Source organism: Schistocerca gregaria, unplaced genomic scaffold (assembly GCF_023897955.1).
Source record: "Schistocerca gregaria isolate iqSchGreg1 unplaced genomic scaffold, iqSchGreg1.2 ptg000397l, whole genome shotgun sequence".
NCBI classification, from domain to species: Eukaryota; Metazoa; Arthropoda; class Insecta; order Orthoptera; family Acrididae; genus Schistocerca; species Schistocerca gregaria.
This window is the reverse complement of record NW_026061836.1, coordinates 1,322,080-1,338,506: the sequence shown is the minus strand read 5'-3', so window position 1 is coordinate 1,338,506 and position 16,427 is coordinate 1,322,080. Positions and strand designations below refer to the sequence as shown.

At 42.4% G+C, this 16,427-nt stretch overlaps 1 non-coding gene across 1 annotated transcript; it reads left to right on the top strand.

Moving 5' to 3' along the window:
- The first annotated feature begins 14,519 nt into the window (after positions 1 to 14,519).
- On the top strand, positions 14,520 to 14,594 carry Trnat-ugu (transfer RNA threonine (anticodon UGU)). Its single transcript has one exon. It is a non-coding gene; the product is annotated as a tRNA-Thr (tRNA).
- Positions 14,595 to 16,427: the final 1,833 nt, after the last annotated feature.

The following is a 16,427-nucleotide window of genomic DNA, read 5'->3' as shown; positions in this document are numbered from 1 at the left end:
TGTTAGTTATCCTGTTTGGGGATTCTTGTGGACGGTAATTATCAGCCGTGCTGGTAATCAGAGGTGCAGAGAAGAATTCATTTAATTCGTTAGCTGACACATGAAAAGTAGTTTCCGATTTTGCCTTTCCGACCCCCAAGCTACGGAGATTCTTCCATAGAGTCGTGGGTTTCAGATCGCTGCATACAAGGGAGCGAGCGTGCCTGATTTTGGCATTGCGAATGCATTGTTTCACTCTGTTCCGTAGCTTTCTATATTCTTCGAAACGCTCGGTTTTCGGATCTGCCTTGAAACGCCTGTGGGCAGCATCGTTATTAGTCATCCTTTGACGTAATTCAGCTGTCAGCCATGGAGCAGGAGATTTTCTTACACGGACTGTGTGCGCAGGTGCATGTTTGTCATAGAGGGCAAAGAGTTTATCACCAAGTTCATTAATTTTGCCGTCGATTGAAGGTTCTCTGATTATTTGAGGCCATGAGATTTCTGAGCAATCGGCTGTTAGAGCGTCCAGGTCAATACTTTTCATGTTCCTACAAGTTATGTAACGCGTAAAGTCAAAAATCGATAACTAAACTTAAATTGTACTGCTTCTTACTGGATATTACATCAACTAAGTATCTTCTTGTGTTCTACGATAGTGCTTTTAGTGTCTCCGAATATCGCAGCACGCGTCATAGCCTTCCACACGATAAATGTAACCGTTTCAGAGAGTAGAGCTGCCAATGTGACGTTCTGTCATTAAATCGATTCGATAGCATATGACGAAAACGGGCGGATTTCTTAGGTTTTTTCTACATATAAATAGGTTTCAAATACTCCCGTGCGACGTGGCTGCTAGTCCTCCCTGCATGCAAAATCTTAAGTTCGTAGTTCATGTCCAAGCCCCAAAGCCGACTAAAGAGTCAAAATCGATAACTTGAATTGTACTGCTTCTTACTGGATATTACATCAACTTAGAAGCTTCTTCTGTGTTCTACTATGGTGCTTTTAGTGTCTCCGCATATCGCAGTACGCGACATAGCTTTGCACTCGATAAATGTAACCGTTTCAGAGAGAAGAGCGGCCAATGTGACCATTTGACATTAAGTCGATTCGATAGCAAATGACGAAAAGGGGCGGATTTGTTAGGTTTGTACTACATATGAACACTTTTCTCATTGTCCCCTGCAACGTGGCTGCTAGACCCTGCATGCAAAATCTTAAGGTCCTAGCTCATGTCCAAGGCTCCAAAGAAGGCTAAAAAGTAAAAAATCGATAACTAATCTTGAATTGTCCTGCTTCTTACTGGCTATTACATCAATTTAGTAGCTTCTTCTGTGTTCCACTATGGTGTTTTTAGTGTCTCCGCATATCGCAGCAAGCGACATAGCCTTCCACATGATAAATGTAACCGTTTCAGAGAGTAGAGCGGCCAATGTGACGATGTGACATTAAGTCGATTCGGTAGCAAATGACGAAAACGGTCGGATTTGTTGGATTTTTACTACATATGAACACTTTTCACATTCCCCCGTGCAACGTGGCTGCTAGTCCTCGTTGCATGCAAAATCTAAAGATCATAGCTTATGTCCAAGGCACCAAAGCCGCCTAAAAATTGAAAAATCGATAACTAAACTTAAATTGTACTGCTTCTTACTGGATATTATATCAACTAAGTATCTTCTTGTGTTCTACTATAGTGCTTTTAGTGTCTCCGAATATCGCAGCACGCGTCATAGCCTTCCACACGATAAATGTAACCGTTTCAGAGAGTAGAGCTGCCAATGTGACGTTCTGTCATTAAATCGATTCGATAGCATATGACGAAAACGGGCGGATTTCTTAGGTTTTTTCTACATATAAATAGGTTTCAAATACTCCCGTGCGACGTGGCTGCTAGTCCTCCCTGCATGCAAAATCTTAAGTTCGTAGTTCATGTCCAAGCCCCAAAGCCGACTAAAGAGTCAAAATCGACAACTTGAATTGTACTGCTTCTTACTGGATATTACATCAACTTAGAAGCTTCTTCTGTGTTCTACTATGGTGCTTTTAGTGTCTCCGCATATCGCAGTACGCGACATAGCTTTGCACTCGATAAATGTAACCGTTTCAGAGAGAAGAGCGGCCAATGTGACCATCTGACATTAAATCGATTCGATCGCAAATGACGAAAACGGTCGGATTTGTTAGGTTTTTACTACATATGAACTCTTTTCTCATTGTCCCCTGCTACGTGGCTGCTAGACCTCCCTGCATGCAAAATCTTAATGTCCTAGCTCATGTCCAAGGCTCCAGAGAAGGCTAAAAAGTAAAAAAATCGATAACTATACTTGAATTTTACTGCTGCATACAGGCTATTACATCTACTTAGTAGCTTCTTCTGTGTTCTACTATGGTGCTATTAGTGTCTCCGCATATCGCAGCACGCGACATAGCATTCCACACGATAAATGTAACCGTTTCAAAGTGTAGAGCGGCCAATGTGACGAACTGACATAAAGTCGATTCGATAGCAAATGACGAAACCTGGCGGACTTCTTAGGTTTTTACTACATATGATCACTTTTCACATTCTCCCGTGCAACGTGGCTGCTAGTCGTCCCTGCATGCAAAATGGTAAGGACCTAGCTGATATCCAAGGCACCAAAGAAGGCTAAAAAGTCAAAAATCGATAAATAAACTTAAATTGTACTGCTTCTTACTGGCTATTACATCAACTTAGAAGCTTCTTCTGTGTTCTACTATGGTGCTTTTAGTGTCTCCGCATATCGCAGCACACGACATAGCTTTGCCCACGATAAATGTAACCGTTTCAGAGAGAAGAGCGGCCATTGTGGCGATCTGGTATTTCGTCGATTCGATAGTAGATGCCGAAAACGGGAGGATTTCTTAAGTTTTTACTACATATGATCAGTTTTCACACATTCTCGTGTAACGTGGCTCCCAGACCTCGTTTCATGCAAAATCGTAACGTCGTCAGTCATATCCCTGGCGCCATAGGCGGCTAATAAGTCAATAATCGATAGCTAAAACTTGAATTGTACTGCTTCTTACTGGCCGATTACATCAACTTAGAGCCGGCCGCGGTGGTCAAGAAGTTCAGGCGCTCAGTCCGGAACCGCGGGACTGCTACTCTCGGAGGTTCGAATCCTGCTCGGGCATGGATGTGTTTAATGTCCTTAGGTTAGTTAGGTTTAAGGAGTTCTACGCTCTAGGGGACTGATGAAAACAGATGTTAAGTCCCATAGTGCTCAGAGCCATTTGAACCAATAACTTAGAAGCTTCTTCTGTGTTCTATGGAGTTGCTATTAGTGCCTCCGCATGCCGCAGCCAGGGACATAAGTTTCCAGACGATAAATGTAACTGTTTTATAGAGAAAAGCATCCAATATGACGATATGTCATTACGTCGATTCGACGGCAATTGACGAAAACGGGACGATTTCTTAGGTTTTTACAACACATGAACACTTTTCCAATTCTATCGTGTAACGTGTCTTCCAGACTTCGTTTCATGCCAAATCTTAAGGTCGTCGGACATGTCTGAGGCACCAAAGCCGGATAGTAAGTCAATAATCGATTACTAAAACTAGAATTTTACTGCTTCTTACTGGCTGATTACATCAACTTATAAGTTTCTTCTGTGTTTTACTGTGTTGCTATTAGTGCCTCCGCATACCGCAGCACACAAAGTAAGTTTGAAGACGATGAAGGTAACCGCTTCACAGAGAAATGTCAAATTCTGTGTCTGTGTCTATTGCCTGCTCATATTGTTTAAAGCAGGTTGCTCTAAATGCCCAGTGGATCTGATTCCATTGATACCTATTCTAAACAATCTCGGATTGGTAAAGACCAAGCTCTGCTTATACTTATAGTCTGGGAAGTTGACATATCTTAGACAGTAAAATATGATGGTTAAAGATGTCCACTGAGTATTCCCATATACACTGAAGTTAGCTTTGAACAACAAATTATTAATTGGCCACCTACTCTTGACTCAATAGCTACTAAGATCTTTCACTAGTGAACGAGGTGACGACGTTGTTATGTCCACTAGAGGCTTCTGTAGTTTGCTGAAAATGATGTGATATAATTGTGCCTTGTGATTTTCTGTGGAGTTCCAGAGAAAGTTCTATACTGGTGCAGGACATTCATTCGTGCTGTTCTCATTCGAGGCAATCCTGGATTCTGAATCTCAAGCACCAGAGGATTATAAACAGCAATGCAACCTCTGTCTTCCTGGCTGTGCACTATTTCAAAGTGCTCTGGTTGACAGTCTCTTCTCATTGTGCAGTGCTTGTAGATTATTGTAAATGGATTATCTGCATTATTTAGAACATCTCATTCCAAACTTTCTAAAGAACGAGACTTTTCTGTCATGACCACTTTTTGTGTGAGGTGATAAATACCAGGAATTTGATTGCATTTTGAGAACCTAATGGTAACTAACATTATTGTCTATGTAAATTAATGGAACTGGATTTTTCCTGAGGTCAGCAGTTTTCCGAAGGTCGTCGTTTTTCCCGAGGTCGTCGTTTTTCCCAAGGTCGGCGTTTTTCCCCGAGGTCGGCGTTTTTCCCCGAGGTGGGCGTTTTTCCCCGAGGTCGGCGTTTTTTCCCAACAGCGGCGTTTTTCCCCGATGTCGGCATTTTTCCACGATGTCGTCGTTTTTCCCCAAGGTCGGCGTTTTTCCCCGAGGTCGGCGTTTTTCCCCGAGGTGGGCGTTTTTCCCCGAGGTCGGCGTTTTTTCCCAACAGCGGCGTTTTTCCCCGATGTCGGCGTTTTTCCCCGATGTCGGCGTTTTTCCACAATGTCGTCGTTTTTCCCCAAGGTCGGCGTTTTACCACGATGTCGTCGTTTTTCCCAAGGTCGGCGTTTTTCCCCGAGGTCGGCGTTTTTCCCCGAGGTCGGCGTTTTCCCCCGAGGGCGGCGTTTTTCCCCGAGGTCGGCGTTTTTGCCCTAAGGTCGGCGTTTTTCCCCGAGGTCGACGTTTTTTCCCGAGGTCTGCGTTTTTGCCCCGAGGTCGGATCAAAGATTTTTTTTCCCGAGGTCTAGAAATCTATCGATATATTGAAAATCCAAAGTATTTTCATGTATGTAGACTATACTGTTATGTCATGTCATCTTGAAACATTTATCCGACCACTAGATAATGGTATTTATCAAGATAGCGATATATTTCGTTATATCTATTTATTTCGATAATCGTTTTCTTAGGGGTACAGATTTATTTTGAGACGTCCATACTTTTCCCATTATCGATTCAATTCGATATATCGACTTACGTAGATGCGCACATTAAATCATGATATCGATTTATTTCGAGATATCTATCTATATTGAGGAGTCTATTTATTTCGAGATATCGATTGATTTAGAGTATCGGACTATATCGAGATATCGATTTATTTTGATAAACCGACACAATTAAGGTTGTCTATATATTTCCAGGTATCGATATATTTCCATGTATTGGTGTACTACAGATATCGATTCTTATCGAGATATCGATATAATTCAAGGTACCTCCATATCTCTAGTAATCCATAAATTTCTAGATATCGCTATTTTGAGAGATATCTTTATATTACGTGGTACCAATATATTTCGAGATATCGATATATTTCTGTACCTCAACTTATCTCGATATGTCGACTAGCATCGAGATTTCGGTCTATATGGTAAGCCGAAATGCGTCTAGATGTCGATATACTTCGGGATATCGACTCATTTCGGTGTAGCGGTTGTTTGGAGGTGTCGATTTATTTCGAGGTTTCGATTTATTTCACGGTGTCGATTTATTTCGAGGTTGCGATTTTTCGATGGTTGCGATTTATTTCGACGTGGCGATTTATTTCGAGGTGGCGATTTATTTCGAGGTGTGGATTTATTTCGAGGTGTCGATGTATTTCTAGGTGACGATATATTTCGATGTTACTTGTCGACTGCATCAGCTTAGAACCTATTTCGTACAGAGTGGTGCGACTGCATACCTCAGCAGGCGACATTGATATCCAGACGATGAATTTTACCGTTTCCGAGAGAAAAGCGTGCGATGTGATGAATTGGCACTACTTCATTATGAAAACAAATGACGAAAACGTGAGGTTTTCTTCGGTTTTTCTGCCACTGCTGCCAACTTTCAGCCCACCCCCTCCTCCCCTACACCAGTCGTGGCGATCAGCTTTTGTGATGGAAATGGACACAGGAAAGTAATAACGTTCCATGAAATCCCATTCTAGGGACGTTCAAGGGTAAATGTTCCAGACGGTTTATTTGCATTAAGACACGCATACTGCGCATCTACAATGTCACATCCGCCAGATCGTTTCTATTGTCAACAGTGGAAAACAAAACAGCGTACTGAAGAAGCCATAGTGAGACGCGGTTTTTGGTAGACGAAATAATAGGAATACTCTAGCCATTGATAATGATGATCTAATGAGAATTCTGTTATTGTTTTGAAAGATGCATTTAAATATGCATTGAACGTAGCTCCAAATTATTTTGAGAATTATAATTGCGGTATTATGAATCTACATTGGAGATTTTGTAATGCAAAACATTTCGATCTGAGAATACTTTACGTGATAGTACGGCATTGACCTTGTGTGTCATTAGGGTAAAGTTAATTTGCCGCCATTCACATAAAATTTATCCGCCATTAACATAAAATCTATTTTTCAGCGTACTGCAATAAGGACTCACTTCAGATGATTGGACAATTAAAGAGAACTCAAACCGTTATTTTAATAGTATTCGTAGGTCCAATGCAGCATTTACCGTGGACAGTCCCTGAGCCTAGACTGTCAGTTTTATGTAGGGAGTACTACTTTAAAAAAGCACTCCGTGTTCAGGTCACAAGTGGCCAATCAGGACCATCCGACCGCCACGTCATTCTCACTGAGGGTGGAGGAGGAGCTGGCTCTCCCACTCGTTGTGATAGTTTCCTTTGACTGGAGCCGCTACTATTCGGACGAGTAGTTCCTCAATTGGCATCGGAAGGCTGAGTGCAACCCGAAAAATGCCAACAGCGCATAGCGGCCCGGATGGTCACCCATCCAAGTGCCGACCACGCCCGAAAGTGCTAAACTTCAGTGATCTGACGGGAACCGGTGTATCCACTGCGGCAAGGCCATTGCCCCTACCACTTTTTATGATATTTTTGATCGTAGTTCAGGTCTGATGGCTGGGAAGAATGGACGTTTACCATGTTATGCACATTTATATTTTCACTACGTCGACACAGCTGGTCCAATTACGACCACAGGTGATGGTAGCCATAATGATCGTGCCAAGCATCCCGTGTACATTAGTTACACCCAAGTGTGTGGCATCACAGCATTCGTGACATTTAAATTTGTTACTTCTTTGCTACTATATTCGCAATAAATTTTGCAGACAGTATCCGCATATGACGCTGAATGTACCTACAAAATTATATCATTGTACGACACATGTTTCGGGAGATACGTCATAAAAACTCAGGACAAGGCCAGACGCTGCATAGTACGGACGTGGACGCACAGCTCTAAATAAATGCCTGGTCAACACCAAGCTTTTCCGCTAGTCATCTATAAAGATAAAAAATCCCCAATATTGTCTACCAGCGTATTTTTGAAAAACCTTTATTTTGTCATCCATTTTTTTCCTGTAAAAATCGTAAAAGTCGTGCATCATTGTGTTTTTAAAAAGCGTTTCTTATTGTCATCTCTTTTTATGTATTTTAAACCATCTATCGCTTGTGTAACCTGTGGCTACAAGTCCATTCCCTTTATGGTGTAATCGAAATAATAAACAACGCAAAAAAGTGTGGGTCAATTTCTTCCTCATTTTTCGGAACTTCTGATAATAGTAAATCGTTGGCTCTTTGAGGGCGTGGTAGGTACATACAAGAGATTAGTGTAAGATTAGAATTTGGGTTAGATGTAGTGCCAGGAGGTTCTGTTTCTATCTGGCTAGCTTCAGAGTACTTCACCATCTACTAAGTGATGCGTTTCATTGTGAATGGTGTGTTCTGTGCTAGGTCTACCCTTTACTGCACAATGCTGTTCCTTCGATGCTATTAAAACCAGGATGTTATCAAAATATATGCACAGTGGCAGACTGGAGTCTGCAGAAATATTTCCAGTGGTGGGGAGGGGGGAAGGCGCGTCGGGGCTGGAGTGCATGATTCTGAAACTGGCACTCTGTGTACAAATCAGCTGGTCAGTTACGAGGTGCATCAAGCTACAAGACCCTAACTCTATAAGCGCTACAACTGGTCAAAGCTAAGGTTTATCAGTATTGTGGAGAATTCTTATCTGGAAGAGTATACTGTAGCGAATAAAAACTCTTTACTCCAGATTCCAGGGAGGGTTGGGGGCGATGGGTGAAAGTGCCCTTTTGCCTATCCTCCACTCCCCACCTCCTCCCCTCCCCCTCCCCTTCCCCCTCGCGGACGCCAATGGCTGGCCCGTTCATTTTGAGAACATCAGAGTTGCAGTAACCTTTCTGAGAAACTGTTCTAGATGTCCTTGCGCGTCAATCTTACCACTCACAACAGCAGTGGGAATGTCGGTTATCGCTCAAACAACTGGTTTTCGGCTCTTATCAGTTTCCCAACCCTTCTTTAAGCTAATTGTTAAAGCCCGTCACAATACCAGTTCTTGTAAAAACCGATTTTCAGTCTTTTATTTACATTATTTTCTCTAGTAAACGTAGAAATCAAACAAAGATTAAACAATTTTTACTTTCTCAGTTTCTTGATAAATGGAATCAAAATGTCAAATTAAATACCCTTATGATGACCTGCAGCCGTTCAGAACGAAATTAGAATTATATTAATACCGTCAGCTGCTCACGTGTGTCGATATATATCAACGGCGACAGGTGACAATGTGTGCACGTCTGGGACTCGAACCCGGGATCTCCTGCTTACATGGCAGGTGCTCTGCCCATCTGAGCCACCGAGGGCACAGACGATAGTGTGACTGCAGGTACTATCTCGCGCACGCCTCCCGCGAGACTCACATTCTCACCTTGCATGTCCACACACTACATTCGTAGTGTCCCACACCGACACACTCATTACTCGTGGAACACATTCTTACCAAGTCCAGTTCGGGGAATACGTGTGCATCTTCACAGAAGAAGGTCATGGCTGGTATTGCCAGAACCATATACTTATATTGATATGGACATGTCTTCCACGAGGAATGAGTGTGTTGGAGTTGGACTCTACGACTGTAGTGTATGGACATTCAAGGTGAGAATGTGAGTCTCGCAGGAGGCGTGCGCGAGATAGTCCCTGCAGTCGAACCATACACTGTGTCCTCTGTGCCTCAGATGGATAGAGCGTCTGTCATTTTAGCAAGAGATCCCGGGTTCGAGTCCCGGTCGCGGCACACATTTTCACTTGTCCACGTTGATATTTATCAACGCCCGCGAGCAACTGACGGTATTAATATAATTCTAATTTCTTTAAATTAAATAGTCAAATAAAACTTTGTCCGATCTTCGCTGCTGGCGAGTGCTTCTATACTACAGAAAACTGGCAATATTATCCTACTGATTATAGTTTTTAGAAGCTCTGCTCAAAAATTATATTGTAATCGGTTATCACAGCACTATGCAGGCATTACGTATAGTCCAGCGATAAAGAGTGAAAACTGCGGCAGGAGAACTCTCTTTTTCGTTTTAATTTCTCTGTTTTTAAGGGCTAAAAGCAGATAACGGCATACTACGTAGACACAGCAGCAGATCAGGCACTTTCTACTTTTATCCAGAACTATGAATGATTTGTTAAATTTTAACTTTTTTCCTTGTATGATGTCGCAAGTCGACCAAATCTAACTTTGTTCTTCACTCGTACCGCATATCGTAAAATACTTCCAGACTTCCAGATGGTGCCATTCTATGTTACAACTGACGTTCGACAACAGCGAGAAACTGTGTCCAGTCTCGCGCTCTGCTTGTATAACAGGCACAGTATTGTCTCGGCAATGTTGGACCAATCCATTTGTTGCTCGTTTCTATCAGCAGTGTTATTAAAGTGGCATACATAACTTTTCCCATTTTTTTCTGTAATAACGCCGTATTTCAGTGCTATGGAAATCTTACGAATAAAAATTACTCGTCTTTTTTTAAAAAGGTTTATTTGAAAACTAAAAATTTTACTACGACATCTGTGGCTAATTGATATATCTGTTTTTACGTGGTTATCAGGAAAAAATGAAAAGATACTTGTTATAACCGAGAGCAAACAAATACTGAAAGACATCGGTTATTCAGAACTAAAATACCCATGTCGTTTTAACTGATCGGTTTTTCTATCTATAAACTGCAGTGTCGCCATAGAAAAGTGTGTCGCTCCATCAATGTCCATAGCAACTTTGAGATATGTGTTTATGCGCAATATCGGCAAATGGAAACACGAAGAGGTAATAAGCACCTTAGCGATAGAATTTATTTCACAGTCAGAAAAGTCGAGTGACAGGCAAGACTGAATCACTGTAATAGAAATTATATGGAAAGCTGTGTAAGGGAAAATTTCCAGTTCTTTCGTGGATTCCAAAATTGAAGCAAATTCCGGGACACCAAGGTGACATAGTCTTATACGGATAGTATTCCATGACTAACGTAATTGGCCCATATACTGTACTGGTATACGGATAATATTACACGACTAACGTAATTTACCTGAAATAATTTACAAACATGTTACTGTAACATTCGCTACTACTCATTACGCTAATTCACCTTCAGCCATTAAGCGCAAATCTCAGTTATGATACGTGCGCCAAACAAAAATTTATCAACCTAGTAACTCAAGACAACTACAAACGATCATTGTGTGCAAAATAAATAGAACACTTCATAAGAAGAACATGACGGGTTTGAATCATTCCCACCGCAAAGGATGAAAAATTCAGGCTCGCACACAAAGACCACTTGATAACTAACCAGAAATTCAGATTAGTTGTAGCTTCGGTGACAATCGCCTTTTTTACATTTTCCCCGTAAACTAGATAATTATGAAACGTAAGCAACTACTGTAAAATATCTGCGGCAACGGCCTTGCCGCGGAGGTTGCATCGGTTCACGTGGGATCACCGAAGTTAAGTGCGTTGTCGGGCGTTGAAGGCACTTGGATGGGTGATCATCCAGGCTGCCATGCGCTCTTGCCATTTCTCGGGGTGCACTCAGCCTCATGATGCCAATCGAGGAGCTACTCGACCCAATAGTAGCGGCTCCGGTCAAAAAATACCAACATAACGACCGGGAGAGCAGTGTGCTGACCCCCGCCCCTCCTGTTCGCATCCTCCACGGATGATGACACGGCGGTCGGATGGTGCTGTCCCAGTAGGTCACTCGTGGCCTGAAGACGGAGTGCTTACAAAGCAAACTACTCTCCAGTGGATGGTCGTACTACTGAGACCTTGATGCCTGGCATCAATAACAGATGGCAGCACAAGAGGTTGGCTTACGCCTACTGCCGAATTTTGCGATCTGTCGTAAGCCTGCGTAAGCACGTAGGGCCTTCCGTCTTAAGTGCAAGCATATCCATTGCGTTTTCTGTCACGCGACTTGAGTGGAATATTTCATTATTTCTGAAATTTTATAGAAATGTTTTTCGTTGTATATCCTCACCATCGGTACTGAATTTACTGTAAAATTACTTGCTCACTTTTCGGAACTTCCGTTCATAGTAAATCGATACTATTTGAAGCCGTGGTAGACACGAGTCTAGTGTGCTTCACCTTCAGCACCTTCTGTGTCAGTCTCGGTTAATATGTCGCTGATTTCACAACGAACAGTTCGTTGTCTACTGAGTATACTGTCTGTTGCACGACACTATCCCTCCCACGCTGCTAAATGTAGGTCGTCGGCAAAATATGACTGCAGTGGAACAAGGGCGTCTGCAGAAATTTCCCCAGGAGGTGGTGGTGGCATTGGTAGTGGTGTGTGTGTGTGTGTGTGTGTGTGTGTGTGTGTGTGTGTGTGTGTGTGTGTGTGTGTGTGTGTGTGTGGAGGACTATTACTATGAAACTCACACAGTCCAGACCGCCAAGGAAAATAAACCTTGAGATTTGGAAAGAGTGTTGATCTTATACCGCTTATACTGCATATTTCAAAATTCCACCTCTAAGGGGGAGACACAGGACATGAAAGGATTTCTGAATCATGTAGCTATTAAGGTAATTTTGAAGCTAGGCATACGAACATTTGTATCTGGTTTCTAGGTCAGAAATAAAGAAATATGTGTTCCAGTATCTTTGGGAATTTAACCTCTATGAGGTGAAATAGTGGATGAACATTTTATTTTGAGATAAATAATTATGGAAGAACTATGAAAGTATTTTTAAGGCTACATCTACGAAAATTGGTATTTGACTTCAAGGCTACAAATAAGAAAATACGTGTTTCGGTGTTTTTGGAAGTTCAACCCCTAAGGGGATGAAATAGAGTGAGCTGGTGCGTTTCTGGCACCAGTTTCCGTCGATCGTTGTTTCGATCTTTGAGTCGCGGTCCAGAGGACACTGCTCCCTAAGCGACTGTAGTAGTTCTCTGTGCAGCCCAACATCGGGCTTACCACGCTTACACTGGACACAGTTGCCAACAAATCGCCTGCCATCGCGATATAGGTTGAGCCAAAACATGTATTCCTGAACTCGGTTCAAGCTCTTGAAGAACCCCAAATGACCCCCGTCCGCCGACTCGTGGAAATATCTGAGTGCCATGCTAACTCGTTCCTGTGGAATATAGACCTTCACTTGGCCACGGTTGGCTCCCCCTTTACACAAGAGGCCCGCACGAAGGCAACAGCTAGTGACGACGTCGCCATCCACAAACTGCTGCATATTCGGTCCCCACCCGGCGTCCTCGGCCTGTTTGCCGGCTAAGTCGAAGAAGAAGCCGGGTGTCTCGGAGAGAAGGAAATTCACCCCCAGATCCGGCTCCACGTTTCTGAAATTGGTTCATTATGAAAGCATTATGAAAGCATATCTGACAATTCGTATTCGGCTAATCTGTTACAATTTTTAAAAACTACGTGTTTCACTGGTTTTTAACTTCGAGCATAAGGGGATGAAAATTTTAATGAAATATTTATTGCGTTATATTAAAATATTTTAAATCTGCATCTACGAAAACCGGTATTTCACTTCTCAATTAGATATAAAGAAATATGCGTTATACAAACAAGAATACAAACGGCTTGATTAACAAAAACCTTGGACCCCAGCTGTCAGCATTGCTTTTTGGTCATTCAGCAAAAGACCATGCTTCAACGGCGTTAAGTTTAGAAAAGTTTAGAAAGTGTTGCAGTTTATAAAAGACATAAAAAAAACGATTAAAGAAAAAATGCTTTGCAGACCATGAACGGTCTAAGTAAGTAAAGAAGCGGATGATAAGCTAGCTATTTATGCAAATAAGTTGGTCAGTTTAAGTTCCGAGACATGTCATGCAGCAGGAACGGAATCCTATAGTTGCTACGATTGGCTAAAGGAAAAGTTTTGCAGAATCACGCGAAATCACTTCTGCAAGTGGCTGAGAATCTCGTAATGAATAAAAATTCTGTACTGAGAATTCCAAGGTGGGAGAGGCGAGATTCCTCCCCCCCCCCCCCTTCCCCCTTCTCAGAATCCTATCCTTCTTTACCTACAGCAAAAAATAAATAAATAAATAAAACTAGAGAAATTTCTACTGTGAAACTATTTGCATACAAGAGAACGGCCATTAAAATTTAACTCTTCAAAGTTTTAAGCCCTGCCCCGTTCGAAAATTCAATTTCTTTGTAGTTGCATTTTTTAAAGGTGTACTTGTCTAGACTCCTGGAACGGAAAGGTTTTTTTTTTAATCCGTGCTTTACAAAAGTTTCTACAGTCCATTGTTTGAAGCAGTGTCACGGCTGCCATGAGCCGCGCGGGGTACCCGCCATGTGTCCAACGCCTTGTCACGGTTCGCGCGGCTCCCCCCGTTGGAGGTTCGAGTCCTCCCTCGGGCATGGTTGTGTGTGTGTTGTCCTTAGCATAAGTTACTGTAAGTAGTGTGCAAACATACGGACTGATGGTTCAAATGGCTCTGAGCACTTTGGGACTTAACATCTGAGGTCATCAGTTTCCTAGAACTTAGAACGACTTAAACGTAACTAAGTTAAGGACATCACACACATCCATGCTCGAGGCAGGATTTGAACCTGCGACCGTAGCGGTCGCGTGGCTCCCGACTGAAGTGCCTACAACCGCTCGGCCACATCGGCCGGTCTATCATGTATTCTAGAAGAGCTGCACGGTCGTCAGTGGCGCCTGTTCTTTCTAGAACAGTTACTATCTTCATATCTATGGTTAAACGTCACCCAGCCATTGACCTTCGTCTGTGCGAATGCGCACAGGCTACCGGAAATCTTACGGGAATCGTCACCTTAGTGTGAGCCAGTAATGAGTGGATGGACAAATACCTATTAAGTACATTACGTAATCGGATTGTGGGCGGTTCGGGGTGTGAGTCTCACGGGAAGCGTGCGAGGGATAAATTCCTGCAGTCGTGCTGTTCATTTGTGCCCTCGATAGCTCAGATGGACTGAGCGTCTGCCTTGTAAGCAGGAGATCCTGGGTTCGAGTCCCAGTAGCGGCACACTTTTCAGCTGTCCCCATCGAAGTATATCAACAATTAATTATCAGTTGTGTAGGTGATTCGATGAACCCTTTGCCAGGCACTTAAATGTGTTTTGCAGGGTATCCATATAGATGTAGATGATAACTCGTCCCGTGTCGCACTTGCTCAAAAGGATTCATACTGCAGAATGCATGCAAACATACTCACCGAAAATACGGACGAATATCAAGTGCAGGCTGCCGAGTGCTGCATATCCAGCTTAGACAGATCGGCTTTTCCTGCCAAGAAGAACAGGAAGTTGCTGTCTAGGAACAATCAGAGGTAGAGGAAGGGCTGATAAATACTCCTTGAATTGCAGACTAAACGTAAATAACGAAAATACATTTTTGGTAAAAATTGGTCAAAACAATCGTTTGCCCTCCGTATTGGATTAGCTGTTTTGAATATTGAAAATCTGACTTCAGATTCGTTTTCAGCGACATTAAGAATATATGTGTAACACTCAGTTCATGCAAATCGAAGTAATAATATAACTAAATGTTTTCCCTAAACTTTGAACACTTTTTTTTTCGAGTAACGATTTTCTCAGAACGGCATGCAGCATAAATTAAAAGTGGTTCGATCTCTTAACTTCTACCTCTGACCCCTAAAAGTAAACACTTTTCTTAGGAACTTATAGCTATAATATGACATTTGTTAATATTAACTAATTTTTGTGTAGGCATAAGGAGTGAAACAAACCCCTCAAAATCGAACTCAAAGTTTAAATTAGCACTGTATCGTTAAATTTAAGGTTGTTTCATTGCGGTTAGGTATGCGCTCCCATTAATTTTATGTATTATCGACTGATGTTATCCATTTTCAAGTTCAGAGAAATAATGTAGTATCAACTGATGTTACCCATTTTTGAATTCAGGTAACATCTGAGGTGCCACACTGCACGCACTCTGCGTACTCCAGTCTCGCAAGCCCTTGATCAAATCATAATTACGGGCGCCATTTTTTATTGAAAATCTAAAATTAAGCTCATAGTATTGTCACTCGTAATTCCCAAACAGATCGTTCGAATGTATTTTCATTGTCTCAAAAAAAATTTCAAATTTACCCTTTTTTGCTCATTTGTATGAGAACCTGGCCGTAACGCCGGAATATAGTCACGAGATTTTTTTTCAGAGACGCTGTACGTTCGCGAGAAGACTTTCGTTCTGCGCGTGTCGAAGGACATTCCTCAGATATTACTGTGTGTGTGCTACTCAGTCGTGCCATTTAAGTGTACATCTTTGCATAGTTTTCCTTTCACGATGTAAACAGTGTTCCGCTCAGTTGCTAACTGGCCAGTGAGTGGTTCCGAAGGTGTCGGATGTGCGGTGCGTTCGGTCTGCTAGGACAACAGCAGACTGGCGTGGTGCGATGGCAGAAGCAGACACTGAGGGAGCTAGCTGCTGGGACGCAAGCGAACAATTTATGCCAAGTAAGACGAAGAGGACTATTCTAAAATTACGAGCCGTCTAAAAAGTGTTTACCATTGGTAAATCTTGCTGTTGAGTCTGACAAAACTGACAGTTTTTCCTAGAGATACAGGAAATCCCCCCACCCCCACTCAATGAATATTTGGTTGTGATGACAGGCCGATTGGTAGTGTAGCCCGAGATCTAAGTTAGGTTGGAAGGTGGTAATTTGATTGAGAGTTGTTTACGCCAACGATTATGAATGCCGACTAAACGTTGTGCGAGCAGATTGCCCTGTAGCGTAGCCTAGCGTTTCCGTCCGCGCCACATTTAACACACTTTCTCTAACTGTGTACAAAAGTCTCACAACAGCCACGATAACTACGTTTCTGGTGGGGGGAGG